Source organism: Macrosteles quadrilineatus, unplaced genomic scaffold (assembly GCF_028750875.1).
Source record: "Macrosteles quadrilineatus isolate MER2022 unplaced genomic scaffold, UCM_ALF_1.0 Scaffold_8__2_contigs__length_117827958, whole genome shotgun sequence".
In the NCBI taxonomy this organism is placed as follows: Eukaryota; Metazoa; Arthropoda; class Insecta; order Hemiptera; family Cicadellidae; genus Macrosteles; species Macrosteles quadrilineatus.
The window spans coordinates 1717299-1738062 of record NW_026542601.1 but is presented as its reverse complement, the minus strand read 5'-3'; the positions used below and the strand labels follow the sequence as shown (position 1 = coordinate 1738062).

General features: G+C 33.2%; 1 protein-coding gene across 1 annotated transcript in view; it reads right to left on the bottom strand.

Annotated features, from left to right (window-relative positions):
* The window catches only part of LOC128999446 (cysteine-rich motor neuron 1 protein-like), a 163361-nt gene that overhangs the window by 14394 nt on the left and 128203 nt on the right, over positions 1–20764 (bottom strand). The gene's annotated exons all lie outside the window — the stretch shown is intronic.

Genomic DNA, 20764 nt, shown 5'->3' with positions numbered 1-20764 from the left:
TTCACACCCTTTTTTCAGCAATGCGTCGTAAGTACTGTGAATATTCATTAGAATATTTCGAGGATAAAAAGTTTCATCTAGCCTCTGGACGATAAATAAAGCAAAGGGCAGTGTTTTAATAAATATTCATTATGCTGAAGCAGAAGCCAGCTCATACACATTTATAAACAGGCAAGTGCCACAGGATGGACGACTTAGAACTTTTAATTTGTTTTTAAACTGATATTTTCTCATGGAAATTCTACTTAAGGTTATTAATTGTTTTTTTTTAACAAAGTAACTTTATGAATAAAACAAAACACCTAATTTCATTTGAGAATTAATTGTTAAATAAAGTATCTACTATCTAAAAGTTCGTAGGTAAATTGTGATACATTACATCTATAATAAACACACAGTTTAGCCAGATGAAAGGATTACATACTATCTAAAAATATATAATAAATATTTAACATATATGCATAAAATATTCTTTTGTTTAAATATTATTAGTTACCGGTATGTCTTTCGAATTTTTTATTGATTTTCGTATTTGATTTATTAAACAAAACAATCTATACGTTTTGTAGATGTAAGCAATGCGTTTACCAAAATCCAAGGTTAGTAAAGAAATTATGTTTAAATTACAATGTTGTTGAAGATGTTTAAAGAATTATTGAGGAAAATTTATCACTAGGTAAAAATAATGTAATTCCATTCAGGGGCGGAAGTTATATTCACATTACATTTATTGACTAAACACAAAATTAGGTTTATAATACTCGTACCTTAAAAAAAAACATTGGCAATTTCTGAAAAATTAGTTTTTTTTATAATTTTCTAAATTATTTGCTTGGATTTTGTATTGATATTAGTAAATTTAGATTGTTTAAAAGATTATTCCAAAAGCTTTGATCAACAATGCCAAGTATAAACCCCAGGTCTCATTGTCAATGGTGTAACTGACAGTAATGCTATAAACCCCAGGTCTCATTGTCAATGGTGTAACTGACAGTAATGCCAATACCCCAGGTCTCATTGTCAATGGTGTAACTGACAGTAGTGCTATAAACCCCAGGTCTCATTGTCAATGGTGTAACTGACAGTAATGCCAATACCCCAGGTCTCATTGTCAATGGTGTAACTGACAGTAGTGCTATAAACCCCAGGTCTCATTGTCAATGGTGTAACTGACAGTAATGCCAATACCCCAGGTCTCATTGTCAATGGTGTAACTGACAGTAGTGCTATAAACCCCAGGTCTCATTGTCAATGGTGTAACTGACAGTAATGCCAATACCCCAGGTCTCATTGTCAATGGTGTAACTGACAGTAATGCTATAAACCCCAGGTCTCATTGTCAATGGTGTAACTGACAGTAATGCTATAAACCCCAGGTCTCATTGTCAATGGTGTAACTGACAGTAATGCTATAAACCCCAGGTCTCATTGTCAATGGTGTAACTGACAGTAATGCTATAAACCCCAGGTCTCATTGCCAATGGTGTAACTGACAGTAATGCCAATACCCCAGGTCTCATTGTCAATGGTGTAACTGACAGTAATGCTTTATTGATGCAATGGTAAATAGTAACTTAAAACATCCTTAATCACGGCGTAAAGAGAACAATTAACTTTTATTTTATTTCGAAACGCCTCGCGATATAGTAATGACCATGAAAAGGCATTACCACACAAGTTGCTTACACTTGATCAAAGTATCAGTTCATGTATTTCAGTGGAATACTATGTCTTCTTCATAATATTGTAGATTAAGATTGCATACCATACGTCTAGTCTTACTTATAATCCTTGTCTACGGTCATCGGTGGTTTTACAATACCATCGAGTTATATAAATTCTCACAAATATCCAACTCAAGAACTAAGCTTACTCTATAATAGATTACCCAACTTAATATCCCAGCTTCTCCAGATTTGAATGTTGTTTTTTGTGATAGTGGAAAATGTTTTTAAATTCAGATTTAACAACGTTATGCCGATTCATATACAACCACAGAAAGCTATAACACATCACTTTTCACTCCGTCCATTGTCTCCAAATAGTAATTACATTTCTCATACTATTGTAAAATCTAAAGCCATTTTTAATTGTGTTTTCATGATGGTAAATTTACTAATACGACGATAATAGCCACATAAATTAAGACATTCACTTGAAACAGCGTTCAATACGAATATTCCCTGGAAAATCACTTGTCTTGAGTCTACAGAACATGAAGCTTGCTAAGCTAAGATCACACACCAGTAAAATATGTTATAAAACATATACCCACAAACAAGATAAAACATAAAACATATATCGGTGTTATAGTGGTGTGTTGGCCTATATACTTATTGATTATGGAATCTTTGTCATCGATTCTTTACAAATAGTACACTCTGGCATTTAAAAACACCCAACCACTGCCCCAAACCGTATCGTAGACTAAAGGAAGCGTGCCAAATGTGTGATATCGGAGGGAGACAAATCGGAACTGACCTTAACTGGTCAGTCTCTTGTTGGATAATTTAACTGATCTCTTGTACGATATAAATGTGATACACTGATACAGTATACTTCGCTATCCAAAAGAGGAACAGTAACCTATAAATATCCATTTGAAGTTGGTTCTCAATCCAATTACAATGCATTTTAGCTATCCAGAAAGTGTGTTTTCCTACCACTGCATGGAAATGATCACATACCTGTAAGCCGTATGCAAAACAGCTCATTGCCGCTCTGATTTCCCAGTTGTTGTTTCTTGACCAGCCACACCCGGGGATCTGGTACGTTAGTTAATAAAACAGTAAGAAATAACGCAACATTTATCATGTATCATGTATTATGTATGTATGGCCACACTTAGCTAAAGGTTAGTGCAGCTATCTACAGTTCTGGAGCGGCAATAGCGTACTTTGCGTTCTTAATACACAAATAGCTATTTACGGACAAAAGAACTTTGTTGAAATGTAGTTTTCATTGTTTCAACAAAGTCAGTACTGTCTAGGATGCAAATCCATCTGATGACTGTTCCAAACAGCAGTTATTTTTCTTAATAAACGCTTTGCGGTGACAGAAATGACGGAGTGAAGTGTGGAAGTGTGTGCGGTCGGAAGTGGGGGGTGACAGACCGGAAGTGGGGGTGACAGACCGGAACTAATGTGTCTGCACTTTACACCAGACACGTCATTGCATTGTTGGTACCATTGTGTCAAACATTCGACCTTTGACCTTGCAAATGCAGCCGCCCAGTTCTTAGGATGGAACCCCACGCTGGGACAAGTTTGTGGAGTTTGTAGAAGGAATTTGTACATTTACATGAGTTTGTACATTGAATTTAGCTGAACTATGTTTTTAGAAGCTTTGATGAATACGCCATCAGAAAAAGTTTAGAACAGTTCTAAACTCTGCCCTGCCCTCGCAGATGCATCTGTCCTATTGGTTGGTTGTCGGTTTCAGGACAATATTGATGAGTGTAAATTTTTGAGAACTGCTCAATGAACTCACGTTGACTCTAGTACCTATTTTCTTTATACTGTAGGAACAATTGTCTTTTCTATACAAGATGTATTAGGCCTGAAGGTAAAGTAATGCAGTATTTAGTACATAGCTCATCGCAGGGTGATAGTTTATTTTTCTTGTATCCCTATTAAGCTGGATTAGGACATTAGGCCTACCTGTGTACTTTTACCGAAACCTTTTGACAAATTAAATTGTTTCAATCATTCAATATGCAACGAAATCGTTATTCAAAACATCGTGTGACTTAATTTTCAAAAACCGGGATATTTAATAACCATCAACTTCCTTTTTGACCCTTAGTGAACTCTTCAAATATTGTTAAATCTATCTTTGCCCTCATTCCCCTTAACCATTAGTTAACGGTTATCCGAAAAGCAATTAATTGTTAAAATATTTCATATCAACCACTACACTTTTGCCGCAAAACATTCGTTTTAAAAGATACATTCTAATTTTCCATTGGTTTCATCTAGTTTACTCTTAACTACCGAGTGAAGAAATCTTATCACTGGCCTTATTCCATTACCTGTTTAACAATTCGTCTCCAAAGTTCAACAAATCTAATCTTTCTGGTTATCGCTATTTACGAGTTTATGAACTAACATGACCGGATAACCTGTACAACCCTCGATTTTGCGATGTCACCCTAATTACACTAATTGAAACATTTTTGAAACTAAAATAATATCATTTTCACAATTACATAAAAGTAAAAGTGGAATATTTTTTTACTAAACAATCACCCCACAGGTATTCATGAAACCTCGTTGTTAATGACATTTATACTGTAACAATGGGCAATAAAATGTTAGTTTAAACTGCACTTATTGTTGTGAGTTGGCAGGTGTAACCTGTGATGGCAACTGTTGAAAATAAACATCAACATTTGTGTAGGCTAAATTCTAAAGCAATGAATCATAGATGAGTAACGTTTGTCAATATAACGTGTCGTTCGCTCAGCCTAGTTAGCAATGGGTGTGTTAGTTTTTCATTACTTCTATTAATTTTCGGTGAAAATAGACATACTGTATTTGCAGTATACCTTATTAGCATAAAAATATTTTACTAATATAGAAATTTGTGATTAACAACTTCTACATTCAGCTTTAAAAACAGATCAACTTCGGTTATTAATATCCAAAATTTAATTATCTATCTAATTGAAGGAATTACTTTCTTAATGCCCTAAAATACGTTGACGAATTAATTCGCCAACTAAGAGCCAATTAAGCATTTATATAGCACATGAAGCTGTTTAAACACGTAAAGTGCTCATGGCAAGATTTGAACATAAAAGTAGCTTACATATGAACACATTTAAACGTATAACATGTTCATGGAATTAATTAAATATTTAAAGTCCACGTAAAATTATATAAACGTTTAAAGTTGCGATAAAAATAATTAAACATGTAAAGTGCGCATAGAATGATTTTAATGTTTAAATGACTTTTGTTTGTCCGTGATTTCCATAAATATTGATACTTCAATAATTTTTTATTAACAAAATATATATTATAAAAAAATCTCTCTTAAAAAACCTTATGATGTACAAATTAATCTACAATCGATCCGTATATAATGTAAAACTTAGGAAGAGGGATAAGCAACAAAGTTTCATATTATTAAGCCCAGCTTTGGTGAAAACAATACCTTTACACCTATGATTATAGAACTAAACTATATATCTTAAATAAATATAACTCTTAAATATTACTTTCTTCTTTATATCAAGCGACTTAGCTGGTGACTTCAAACTTAAGTAGATAAATTCAGATTTGATTCTGGTTCAGTTTTTATTAAAAGTTATCTCCAGTGAATTAAAGCCTGTTTTCACGTACAGCTTGAAATAACTTGTTCAATGACTCTGTAAATATGTTATTGCTTTAGACATAAAATATATGTTACACTTAGACATAAGATGGACTTGGTAGAGTGAAATAATTGTATTGCAATGCTGCCCAGCAAGGGTTATTGTCAAACATACAAAAATGAGTTTTTTATTTCAACAAGAAACTCTGGGTCGTTTCTATAACATCACCCCCCCCCCCTTCCTTACAATCTATAAACTGGAAAGGTAATAAAATACTAGTACGAATGTGTCCGATCTGTTTGATTAACCAGTTATTTTTCATTTTGTATAGTTTTCCGCAACTGAAAAAAGTTTCTCTCATGGTGGAATAGCAACAATTTATTTATTCAGGCAACTTAAATTTAGTTACTTGGGGTTTTATAGTAATTTTAGGTTAGGCTATCCTTTACCTTCGTATTGCTAATTTTCCTAAGCAAACCCGTAATGAAACCATTTTTAAAATCTAGTAGTTTCTATGAAATTTAAAGAAAATAAAAATCACTTTTTAAATACTGTATATTATTTAAGTTTTAACATAACCAAGTAACTGGATTTGCGAGACACTTCTATCACCTTATTATACTATCGAATTTACACTTTATGTTAAAGTTAATATTATGACGGTTACTATATTTGTAAATTTTACCACCAAACTTGAGTTTAGTTAACGCACGAGCTGTAATGCCATGGTGTACTAAAAGTTAACCAATTCAGCCGCCACCCACAATCTAAATGCTGTGTTAAATTTATGTAGGGACATAAACTATGGTGATGTAATTAAGCTATTAATCCTCTCTAACTTCCAAGATTGAAGTAATAACAGATACGTAATGAGAAATCAAGTTTTATTGAAGCGTTGGAGTTTGGTAAGGTCTAAAATGGTCCTTTTTTATGTTATGTTTTATGTTACATTAACACACAATTATTGTTCAGCTACCATTGTTGTATATAATTACTTGGTGAATGAAGAGGAGGGTTCCAAAAACTAGAAGTTTGTTTTCATTTTACAAATTCAAGCAATTAATACTTTCCACCCAGAACGATAAATACGCAAGTGAACTCACTTGACTGCTCCACTTGCAAGTCTAAATTTAAAAATAATAAGCAATTCTACATTGTTGCATGTTTCTACGTAATATTTATTGACACATACATGTTAAATCCCCGCCACTTCCTCACCATCATACATACAAATTTACATAATACAAATATACATATACATACTAATACATACAAACTAAAAACGTAACCAATACCAAATTAAATTAACGGCTTGCAGAACGGCAATCACCATACTGAACTTCCTTATTAGAAATGTAATACAATAATTAGTTGAGAGATTATACGACTACCATGAACACTGGATAACCTCATTATAAACCATTTAACAGAATTCTGGATACTGCGGTGGCTACAATAGTATACTTTCATTATAAATAAGATGTGTTTAACTGAGAAGATTGATGACAACTGCGATCGATATAAAGTATATTACCACTATGCAAAAATCCAACGAGCATTGAAACAATCGAGATTTCTATATAGTAACCTAGTTATTGAAAAGAAATTCAGAAATAACGACGCAACAGCTTAAACAACAAATGCAATTTGAATTTTCTCCTATAAGGAATAGTTGACAAACAGAATGATTCAAAACTGTCGACTACAATGGTGATCACTGTAAATTGTACAATCCCATTATGATATGCATCCAAGATAAAAATAAAAACATTGGCTAGAGAAAGTGAACTAAGAGGAGACAAGTGAAAGGGCCAAATCACTGAAGGCCGGACCATCTCCGGCGCCAGAGACGCTTCTAATGCTCTGGTCATGGGAACCTATGATGAATCATCTGACAGGTCAGTCACGACTACGGCTTTTATAGTATAAACCGGTTGTGTATCTGCATGTCCGGACCAGCCACAACCGGCTCGGGCGAGGCAGATCGCTATCGGCAACATTAGCAATCCGCCAACTCTTGAACTGAACCGGTTCCACGACCGATATAGCTTCGTCGCGTCACCTTTCGCAGTTCCCATTGGATACGTTAGCGTTATATGGTTGTTGCTGAAGAGGAAGCAGCATACAAGAGAGGCAGGTGACTTGCCTGCAATATATTTCAAGTTACCTGAGGCAAGTAACCTGCCTGCAATATATTTCAAGTTACCTGAGGCAAGTAACTTGCCTGTAATATATTTCAAGTTACCTGAGGCAAGTAACTTGCCTGTAATATATTTCAAGTTACCTGAGGCAAGTAACTTGCCTGTAATATATTTCAAGTTACCTGAGGCAAGTAACTTGCCTGTAATATATTTCAAGTTACCTGAGGCAAGTAACTTGCCTGTAATATATTTCAAGTTACCTGAGGCAAGTAACTTGCCTGTAATATATTTCAAGTTACCTGAGGCAAGTAACCTGCCCGCGAGCTGGCCTTGTGTAAACGCGGCTGTAAGATGTTACTTGATGGCGAGGAAATATTACTATAAACTATAAAATAGAACACAAACAGGGTAGACATGGATGAGCTACAAGATTTATATCGACCACATTACCATACGCCAAATCTTGAATGTAAAACTGGTTCCATGACCGATATATAATAAAGGGGGGCATTGTAATATAGCACAGAAATAGGAGAGAATTAGAATATGGTCGACGATATTAGAACCCGCCAACTCTACCGTCACCTGGCAAATAGTATCACTTTATCATATTTTGTAGGGTTCACGTTTGTACAGTATTTGGTATTCGACGACGAGGGGACACTTTAAAGAGTACAGAAACATGACATGATAGAATTAGGCTACGTTGTAATCTAAACAGTTCTTAAACCGGTTCCGTGAAACCAATATAAAGCTTAATTACACCACTACGCCATAAGACTTACTGGGCTAGCTTAGTGAAAGGGCAAATTGTTATACCCACCTCTCTTATTGATTTTGCGCCACCAATAATTGTTTTTCAAGATACCAAAATATACTTTTGTTGATCTGTCTTTAGCGTCCAGTTGAAGATGTGTTTGGATATAGTTGATTATTAAAATTAACTATTAAGTTTTTGTAAAGGCCTAATCTAAAACCAATTAAAACATTAGCAAGATGTAACCAATTTGTTAAGCTTTTATATTTCCAGCAACAGACAGCTGGTTCTCTTCCCGGCCGAAACTCCATTCGACATTCCACACCTCTGCAATGTCCTTGAGAGAGACAAGGCCCAAACACGAGGTTCCTATCTTGCTAGCGGACTCAGTTAATTATGGGACGCCTTATATGGTCCAGCCAGTTTGGCAATTGGAATCCCCATTACGCGAACATTACGAGAAAGCATATGTTAGCATGTGGTTTGAATTTCATATTATTAATTTATGAACTGTGTTGGTCTCTAGGAAAGAGCATAATTTTCAGAAAACTAATGGATGGAAATGTGAAAACAAGGCTTTGGTTGCAGGGATTTAATGAAAATATTTTTTCATAACCTGTAGGGTTGAAGGTAGTATTAGAAATGCTTCTAGCGTTCGTTAAGATTGCATTACATTTAAGAAACAATTCCCTGAAATTGTTAAAATATTGTTGTTCCAATGCTTGATATACTTACATTACTAGCTCAAAAATATTAGTGGTCAAGTAACCGTTGATATAAAGTTTTTTTTAATAATTATTTCCAGAAACATAAGGTAATTTCGTATTGCAATTGTAACTATGAGCACTTAAGGTTTGCCGTTGTTTGGGGTTTGTAATTTTTTTTACTACGCTGTTAATTTTAATTTTATCATAGACTTAGGTTAGTGACGTAAATGATTAATCCATAAATAATAACAGTTTAAATGCAATCATTTAGAGACATACGTAAGAAGAAAATTACCATTTCAACAATATGTGTTTCACATAAATTACACAACCTTAACAATTTCTTTCAAAATTTACCAAAACCAAAAAGCCACAAGTATTACGTTCACCAAGTAGTGAAATAATCACCGTAGTAGTGAATGATAATACTCACCACAGGCGCACAAAACTAGTAAAAAGAGAGAAAGAGGAGTCAGCATCGCGTCAGCAGGTTTAGTGTTTCTAGAACATGATGGCATCAGCAGCACAGCTGACGCGGGTAACTGGAGTCGTGGTCGAGGTGTGAGAATTCACTAGCAACATGGACGAAGACATGTTTGACGAGTTTAACGAGTGGTTATGTTGAACTAAGTGCTGCTTATCAATGTAAATAGTGTACATGATGACGAACACATTCATAAAAGTAATTTATGAAGATAAACATAGGTAAAATATAACAGCGATGATAAATAGTTGATATGGAAGAGTCGGTTTAAGGTGAGATCTTTAGATAAACAAAATAAGAAGGTTTTCATGCAATTTCCAAAGCCGATATATATACGCAGGATACATTTTGTGAATATACGCAGGTTTTTATACGATTTGGATTTAACGTGTAAATCACCGTCTGACTCATATGGAAAGGGTTTAGAGATCCTGTACCTCAGAAAGTGGTACATATACTTCACCATTTGTTGTTACTAATACACTATTTTAACAATGTAGAATATACACAAATGTTTACTTTACATTTTTATCTTACGCCTATTGATATCTGGGGCATGTTCAATTACAAACGTAGTGTATTGTATTTCATACTATTTTTATTCAAACTCCGAATAATAAAGCTTGTTTGTTTTTTTATAAACTTTCATCAAATTTGACAACTTTATTTATTTTACAGTAGCTTTAAAATTTACTGAAGGCACTTTCGGGCGTTTCAGAGAACATAAGTATTTATTTAAAATAATTTTATTTACAATAATGTTGGGCGTACATGAAATATTTACTTTTCTTGTGAGCCACTTCATGGAACTCAGAGTTTATGCAAAGGAGGGATTTCCCCAAAAAATTCACTAAAACTTCGTGTTGATATTTTCCATAACGCCGTCCTACTCTGTTGGCCAAAACTCTAGTCGTCACATTTAAGAGTCAAATTTCCTAGTTTGGTAGGGATGGCAAACACATTCATCCTCAGACAGTGACACGTCCTATTATTATTCAAATAGAAATCTAAAGTTGTGAGTGAATGAATGAGGCTAAGTGGGAGTAAATGGTATGAATATTTAAACCGCTTACACCCGCACATGGGTCGTGTCCAAACCAAAACTGGCTTTCAAGCTGAGTGGGTTGTGGCAAATAACCGATTTATTGAGAATCCGTAGTTTTTTGTGGGTTGTGGTTAGAGTAAAAGTATATCCGTGTAAGAATAACTCGAATATACAAAAATTTTCGAAGAACAAAAGGTTCTTCTATTTTTTGGTGTTTCACACAACAAGCCTATTTAATTTCTAATATCGCCTATTTGTCCAAAGACATTGCCAACTTTAATTTCTTTGAAAAACCCGATTGAAAATAAAACCTGAATCCATAATTAACCCCGTAAAGAAACCGAACCAGAAAATAAAGGATTTATAAAATGTATTGATAAAAATAAATAAAATAAAATAAATAAATTTATTGATATAAATATTTAATATCCTGCGACACGTTTATTAAAATTGAAAACATTTCAACCAGTTGCTTGAACTAACTTTGTTTGAAATTTTTTTACTAAATATTCAAATATTTCATAAGTATTGACATGAGAAATAATTTTTTGACATCGAAATAAACAAGAACTTATCAGTTTATTATAGTTTTTCGTACGAATGCTGTCTATGATTATAAGGCACAAAGCATGTGCGTGTTGATGTTAACAGCATTATTTCAATTATACTTGTTTTTAATAAACTAAAATTTAAAACAACCCACCTAACATTCAATATACCAATAATCATCAACGGTTGAGCTGCAACAATACAACAATCAAAGGCCATTATATCAATCATTTGCCCAAATAGAGGGCATGTAATTTTGTGAAACTCAATGAAAAACACATATCATGTGTATTAAAATTCTAGTACTTCATGATATTTATTTAAATTGAGAGTAGTGATGTAAAATACCTGGGTATTTAAAACTCGGGGTAAATACCCACCCGGGTAAATACCCAAAATCCATAAATACCCGGGTATTTTGGGTATTTATGAAATCGATTGAAATTCATTTTTATCTACCCCTAAATATGTTATTGTTATCATTACATGATAAATTAGGATAGTCTACTTCACCTTTTACAGTAACTTGAAGCTTTGCAGAATTGCTAGTACCTTTCATTTAATGATTTAGCACTTTTTTTATGAAATCAAGACAACACCTCATCAGAGAAATAGTGAACCTAAATCTACTTCTACTGTTATTAAATTATGATAGTTAAAATTTGTATTGTGTAAATGGCTTGGAAGGCTAGACAGACCCAAGGCCTGATTGATATAGGCAAAATGGCAGAATACTGAATGTACAGTAGACTCCCTCTTATCCGGGCTCCTCGGGACCGAGGCTAGTCCAGATAACAGGTTTTCTGGTTAAACCGACGTCCCCAAAAACTTGTTAAAACAGAAATCGTGTACTGGTACTGTCATATTCGACTTTAATTTAGGAGAGCATTGTATTTATATACGTGATCACTGGTCTCAAATCTTTCCCACGAGAACAGTCGTTTCAGTACCGCTCACTTCTTGCCAATCTAGTCAGGTTAAACCAATGGGCTGATAAAAATTGTCCGGTTAAAAGGTGTCCGGATAAGAGGGAGTCTACATTAAACTTTTCTGTGTTACCGCTTAGATGGGAACAAGTGTATCTCCTGTTTTTTGGTCTAACTTAGGGCCTATAATATAATTTTGAAAGATTTATTGTGCTATAGATTCAAATTTTTTGTATCACAAGTTTATGAAATTAGTTTTTTTTTATAAGTTTACCAACAAAAGATCTAGAACAAAAATATTATTAAATCCTGCCATCCTACAGATCGAATTTTAATTATTTTCTTAAGTTGTTTACACATAGGCCACTACTAGGTTAAATTTTCCTGTCTTTCTAAATAATAATTATTACTTTAAAAATTATTTTTCTTCACTTTTAATAAAATAAATTCATCTATCTATCATAGAAATTAAAAAATCATAAGTAGTCAGGACCAGTGCAACCATGCGACCAGGGTATTTATGCCGATTATGCTTTATGCTCAGACCTGGGTATTTATGGCGATCATACGGAGAAGTAAAATGCTAGTATTGACCATATGAAATTTTGTTTTACACATTTTATTATCATTTTGCTATCCTTACAAGGTAATAATTGCAAAAAAACATCTCAATCTTCTCTAACTTTAATACAAATTATAAATACCCAGTTTTTGGGTATTTACCCGGGCCTGGGGTAAATACCCAGGTAAATACCCAATTTATATTTACCTACCCACTGGGTATTTACCCGGCCCACATCACTAATTGAGAGTTTAGCTGAATTAAATTGTACGGCTTCATTTGTTTTTACAAACATAATACAAACTTGCTATAGAGCACGTGGATTATTTAGATTTAATTGAATACAAAAGTATAAAGCCACAACCAAAGCAACGTGTTTGTAAAGATAACAAAGAGATGCATTATATTATTACAAAGCTGAACTGTACGCTATAGAAAAGCACCAGGTAATTATATACATTTGGTTAGCGAGACGCACAAATTAACAATCAATTTCTAAAGGCCCGTGGGACTTAGCAACCAAACAATAGCTAAATATCAGTGTTCCCCTTGTTACACAAAGCTTGGTTATAATTAACTTTCAGATTTGCCGGAGGGTCCCAGAAACGACGGTGGAAATAGAATTTAGAGAAATAAGGAAAACGAAAAACCTTTATTATTTATACTAGAGGACCCATGCTGCTCTGCAGCGTTAAAATAATTATTATATCCGAGAAATAATCAAATTTATAATTTTTTATTGAGTAATACGGTATCTTGAGCTTAACTGATTCAAACAATCAATAGCTCAATTTAAATCCTATAATTTACTGATTATTTTGTGTCTAAAACATATAGAAAAACAGGAACAATACTGGAGCTTTTGATTTTTAACCATATTAAAACATTATGAAAAATAATTTTTATATTGGTTATTCACCTTGCATTTGCTTGAAACTCGTCGGATTTGAATAACTTAAATGAAAGCCAGTATTTAACTGAAGGTTCTTAGACTAAAATATATGGGATTATAAATCTATAACTGGTATAGGTACATCTTAATTTGAAGTAAGAAATATAAAATAAATCAAATTATGTGTTCTGGTCGTGTAATACTGTAGGTAAATATTTGTAGATGATTGATGGCAAATTTGTGCGTGCATACCTTCAATTCGAGACCTCAATCATGAAAATCGGTCGGGTAGAAGAGCCAAACGAACTCGGCAAAGAAAAACCAAATTTAACTTCCATAAGAAATACATGGGGAGCAAATTTTCATTTGCGTATACACCAAGTGGGATTATAGATAAATATATGTCGATGCTTGATGGTAAATCTGTACGTGCATACCTTCAATTTGAGACCTAAATCATGAAAATCGGTCGGGTAGAAGAGCCCAACGAACTCGGCAAAGAAAAGCCAAATTTAACTCCCATAAGAAATACATGTAAAGTAAATTTCGTTTACGCATAAGCCTAGTGGGATTATAGATAAATATATGCCGATGCTTGATGGCAAATCTGTGCGTGCATACCTTCGATTTGAGACCTCAATCATGAAAATCGGTCGGGTAGAAGAGCCAAACGAACTCGGCAAAGAAAAACCAAATTTAACCCCCATAAGAAATACATGGGGAGCAAATTTCGTTTACGTATAAACCGAGTAATACTATAGATAATTATATGCCGATACTTGATGGCAAATTCGTGCGTGCATACCTTCAATTTGAGACCTCAATCATGAAAATCAGTCGGGTAGAAGAGCCCATCGAACTCGGCAAAGAAAAGCCAAATTTAACTCCCATAAGAAATACATGGGAGCAAATTTCGTTTACGTATAAACTGAGTGGGATTATAGATAAATATATGCCGATGCTTGATGGCAAATCTGTGCGTGCATACCTTCGATTTGAGACCTCAATCATGAAAATCGGTCAGGTAGAAGAGCCAAACGAACTCGGCAAAGAAAAACCAAATTTAACCCCCATAAGAAATACATGGGGAGCAAATTTCGTTTGCGTATAAACCGAGTAATACTATAGATAATTTATATGTCGATGCTTGATGGCAAATCTGTGCGTGCATACCTTCAATTTGAGACCTCAATCATGAAAATCGGTCGGCTAGAAGAGCCAAACGAACTCGGAAAAGAAAAACCAATTTTTTTAAATATATAAGATTGTAATCGAATTGCAAAATATAAATAGGTTACCTGTTAAGTTATACATAGGTATTTACGTTTCAACTTCATGTTAAATCAAAATTATTTAATGTCGATGAAAGAAATCGTATATTCCATCACAAATTTGTACTTTTCCCTCACTTGTTTAAGCTTGAGGCTGGAAAATTAACACAACAATAAACAAACACAGTTTTAGTCCATGTGATAAACTTTGCCTTTTCTCACTATTCTTTATCTTTAGGCTAAGTGTAAAAAAACGACCTTTTGTATTCAAATTTTGCTTCTTTAAAGTTAACTCAAAGAATTAAGTATTTTTAGTACAAATAACTGAGGCTCTTGCATTGTAGCCTGTTATTTTTGTTTGAATAAAATAATATGCAAACTACCCAAATGCAAAGAGTAATTCAATATAAAATCACAGAAATACTTTTACAGTATGCTGAGACGAATTATGTATAGGGAGTTTTCATTTGAGTAAAGTATTATAATTGACACGATAAACAATGAAAATAAATTTAATTAAATTTGTAGCAATTTATCAGTTAAACATTTACGTAAAAATTGGTGGACTAAGTTAGCAGAGTAACGCATCATTGGGCTTTCAAAAATGGTGTTGGCTAGGAAAGAGCTCATAATAGTCACGGAGAACTAAACACCTCACTCATCCCACACGAATCTTCCGTTCATATTTTGAGTTAAATGCACCCTAGTAGCGTCACTGTATTCATAGTGCTACAGAGGTAGAATAAAAATACACCATTCTATCATATCAAAGTAGCAGTGTCTTTCTGCTTGAGGAAGTACTATATAAACGAAAATCTATGTTTCAGTATGGTTAAATTATTAATCTAGTACATGATTCTACATGGTATTTATAGTTGCATTTTAAACACTTTAAATCATGTATTGTTTAAAACTAATAAAAAACAAGCGTTAAGTATTGTCTTCTAAGAACTGTAAAGTAGATGGCACATAATCAAGTATCTAGTGACTAAGACATTCTACAAAAGATAAACAACTCTTTTGGCTGGTTATCATGAAACTCTAGGCTCTTAGCCAAGAGTAATCATCAACACTAGCTGACATTTTAGGAAGAGTTTTTAATTAAACGTAATTTTTATTTACCCTAGAAATACGAATAGAAACATATATTTTAACTATTTTCGAAAAGTAACGAAATATTGTACTTGTTTAAACCTTAACTGAGATAGATCATTTTGTTTTGAATCACGTCATTTTCATATTTTATTTTTACAAGAAAATTTCTAAATCCTGTTTTGATACAAGCCAATACCGACCTCTTGTCAAATAGCATAATTATTGATTGCTAGCATAGTGTATGTTGTAAAATAAACATTAATACCTTTGGTATCTTGGTATAAAACCTACGGGATCAAACACGCAACCTTATGATATGAAGGCTAACAATCTCTCTGCTATCCAGATAAATGAGTTGAATTTATTTTTATTCATGTTTCACAGACTGTTACGATTACATAATCTGAAATCCCCTTAATCATGACAAGATTTCGAAACCCAAATTATATTGTCACTAAAAAACAGTGAAGAGCAGAAAGATTTACTGAAACAAAAATATGTTTATAATATCTGTATCATCTGTTCAAAAGTGCGCTGCATTTGATAAGATCAATTACAAACTTATTTTTTTATAAACTTGCAACTTTACTAAGTTTTTAAACGTAAACCTGTCTTTTTCATTTTCAGTACATCAGTTTGTATTAGTATACGCTACTCGTAAACATTACAGTATAAGTCATCTGTTAGGTGAACCTTAGCCAAATTGATTCTAATAAAACATATGTAGTAATTAACAATTTTGTTTTAACTAAAATTGTTGTACAGTAAAATATGTCAACCAAATTCCAGATCTGCAAAACGTACATTTACTTATGTAAATATTGCCAATGTATTGTAGAGATTAAAGTAGGGACTGTTACATATTCAACTGAATTGAATTACCACAATTTTGTATATAATGTGCTATTTAAAAGACTGACTAAGAACGTTAATTTTGTATATGAACTACTTGAGAGCAACTTTAACTAATAACAAATTGTTGACAAAGGGATAATTGTAATACATTATTTAACGATAAGCGGTTTTTAGGGGGGTAAATCATCTGGTGGAGGACATATGTGTTCTTTTTCCAGGTTTAACGCGTTTTTAGTCTCTATATTTACTAAGTAATGAAGTATTTTGTAATAAACTTGTATAAAACATAATAATAATATGTCTCGTAACTAGTAATAAGACCTGCAAATTCTTGTTTAGTGCAGTAATAGAAAAAAACAATAAGTAGTATAATTTAGAGTAGCATAACCTCGCATAAACAACGAATAACGAAATACCGCAAAAACGTGTTCCGATGTGTTACTTTTAACCAGGAAAAAAATCATTTTCAACTGGACTGTATTTAAATTTTGACTGCAAGCTGGTCTAGTGGTAGAACTTTGAGCTCCAAAGCCTGAGGCCCCGGGCTCAAATCCCGCCAATCACCAATGGATTGCTCTATGTGATAATGCTACGATCCTCTAGGACAGGGATGAAGTAATGGTCAACCAGTTCCGGGTATACTGTATTTACATAGCAGTTTTAACATACAGTCTAAACAAAACAGTATGTTTCAAGCAGATCCTATACAGCGTCTTAAGATGTGAAGGTGGGACGTAAAAGACTGTATTTTAAACACCAATTTATAAAAATAATAAATAATAAATTCAAATTAATTTAAAAATAATAAATTCATGTAATTAAAATGAATTCAATAATATCTAACGAATAAATGCAAAATTCACTCCCTATATTTTTGTAATTAATTAAATAGAAAAACAGTTAATTCAAACAAAAATCCTTGTATGGAGTTTCGGAAGATACATTTTTCAATAACCCCAAAAACCAACTTGTTGAAATTTGATCCATATCTAATTATAGCTATGAAGTCATACAAAGTGTTCGTAAACTATAAGCCTTGACCTCATCAGTTAATTACACTGATAATGTATCAAGAGAAAAGGTTATCCTCTCACAAAGAGCCGAAACATTAATTGAATCTGTGATCGGTTGTAAAATGCCGCAATATCTTCTAGGTCACGCCAGTGGGTTTATTGTTTGACAAGTTGCTATCTGAAAGTCTGACAGCTGAGCTAGATTGAAGGGCTATTTAAGGTACGAGTATGGGATGCTTGAACAAACCAGTTGTACTATTTCACACGTAGATTAATAAATACGTTATACTTGTTCTGTATTTAGTGTAAGGTGTTTCCGTAAGGAGTTTTCTGTACGGTCCTTTATTCCTAACCGATTGTTACGATTTTGTGTCATTCTCATAATAATATATCTTCAACTAGCCGAGTACCCGTCCTTCGTACGGGATTGGCATATAAGTATAGAATGCTTAGTATATACTCAAGCTTTGCATTTGCAATGAGGGAGGACAAAGTATGATAAAATTTGCTTCTTTAAATTTACGGTATACTATAGTATTACACATCTACCATAGCCATAATAGTCTACCACTTCACCCAAACAATAAAAAAATAAATTATTAAAGATTCATGCCTATATGTTAATCGGGAATGTGAGCTATATTACCATGCCAAATTGCAGCCCAATCCATACAGTAATTAATGCGCGATTGAACCTCAAACAAACAAACACACAAACTTTCACATTTATAATATTAGTAAGATTTACTGCACTATCACTATTTAGATTGATATTAATAGGCAATATTCAGCAAAAAGTCGTCCTTCCAATTTTACACGACAAGATTGCATTTTGTCAGTAAGTATAGAACATTGTAAATCATTATGATATGAGTAAACGTACTTGGGGGACAATATCATATTATTATTGAAATTCTTAAACAAAATCTCGAGTTGATACCCACGTATCATTAGTGGAACGTAAGTCATTTTCTTTCGAAGAAGAATCTACGCCTCTTCAGTTCAATAATTTGAATAACTGCGTCATTCGCCTCCACTCCACATCCAACGGCTAGGCTACTTGGAATTCCTATATTTAGAATAGTAAAGAAGCCGAGTCATTGTTTAGTGACAAATATTCCCGTCATCTTTCCCACCACGAGACGAGGACAAGCAGACTGTCAATGAGGCTTAAGTTCCTTACAACCGAAAGAGTTCATAAATGAGGTGATTTGTTGTCGATTGTCACATTCGGATTGATTTGATCGTATTGATAAATGAAAAATTCTCATGTATTCCCATCCCTTAAAGGAGAAGAACATAGAAGGGTTGTTAGTTCAATAACTGCAAAGAAAGGAAATGTGCTCTAAGTTTGACTTATATTCGTAAATGGAATATTTAAGCTTTTTAGATCTTGTCAACATGAGGTAGAAACCCAATTTAATCAAATTATTTGAACAGCTACTCACTCTAGATTGCGTCTACTGAATGAAGGCAGTAGAATATTGTGAGATAAGCTGTATAACTTTGCTACTGACTATGGATGATCAGCATCTTCTAGACTATTCAATAAAACCCAAATCTTCATATAAAGCTGATACTAGTTTCGAGTAATCAAAAATCAACTGACTTTTCTCAGCATCGAACCAGCGAACATCTGATTGTTTAAATTGCAGGTATGTGGTTGGATGTAGGCCAGTGTTCGCCCTTGTTATACAAGATTCAGAAGATTGACGATTTGATCCAATAACAAGGTATGCATTAAAAGTAGGTCAGCTAAACAGTGCAGCCGATTGCACAAATCGTGTATGGCCAACAATAGGGTACAAAATATAAACATTGTTGTGCACTGGTACAACATATCGTCATACTTAGCACCGTAAGTTTTTTTTTCTCTCATCTTATTGTGCTTTGTTTTATATAATCTTTATTTTGAACATAACCACTTAACCCTTCTATTCGATTATAAATTGTGCGCATTATTTTTGTGAACATTTCGCATTTCAAAAATTGAAAAAAAACATTCTTAGCGGGTTCAAGTGAAACAAAGTTAACCTATGGATATACAACATTATATCAGACCTTCCTCAAGACGCCGAGAACTTCTTTGTTAGTGAACATTGAGGTGATAACTAATATCCGTATACACATCAACAAAAACCCATGGATATTCGAAATCGAAACCGAATTAAATTTAACATTTTCAACCAATACAGTCCACTAAGAAGCCTTCATACGCAATAGCATGTTTATGTTCAAACATTATCATTTCCACTGGAAGATTATTAGACTTTTATCAACATATTATGAAGCTATTAGTGAAACATCATAAGCGTATGTTTATCACGAGTAAATAAAAAATATATCTTGAAATGTTAATGGGGGTATTGGATGGAAATCGGTACACAACTTAATGGTAAAATAATACCAACATAGTTAACGTATATATTAAGCAATTTATATTGTACACGTATGAGAGTGTAAAAGAATTTACAAGAATTGTCTTTGCCCCCCCCCCATTACTGATCTTAGTTCATAGCAAAGATTATTAATAAAATACTAAACCTTCACTAATATTCACCTTAGATAAGCACACTAAAGAGGTTAAATCATACAAATATTATGTGATTTGCGGATTTACGTTATAACAACAAGGACTATGGTGGAAACGAACCAACGATGATAAAAAAAGAGGGTTAACCTCAACAGAAAGGATATTTTAATTAACTTTCCGACCTGCCCACGGCGAAAACAAAAACTTCATATTAAATAATTTCATTAATTTAACGTATTAATGAGTTTTTATTCAACCTGCATTCACGTCCCGTATTTTCAGAATTTTATTTTTACACAGATGAATTAAATTAATATTTATTCTTATGATGTTCCCCAGTTACATGTATAATGCTATTTAGGATTTTTACGGACTGAATATTTAAATAAATGTTGATTAGCTCTTTTACGTAGTTAGTTGATTTATGTCCTCGAAAATAATGAATTTTTTACTACTTTTATTGTCATGGAAGATTAGAAATGTTTGTTTAGCTTCACAAAATTCAAATTTTGCATACATGACATACGTTGCACATTATACACATTACATGACACATTACATTTTTGCATACACTGTAGGTGTACATTTAGCTGAAGCCGTGAAATATTGAAAAATTT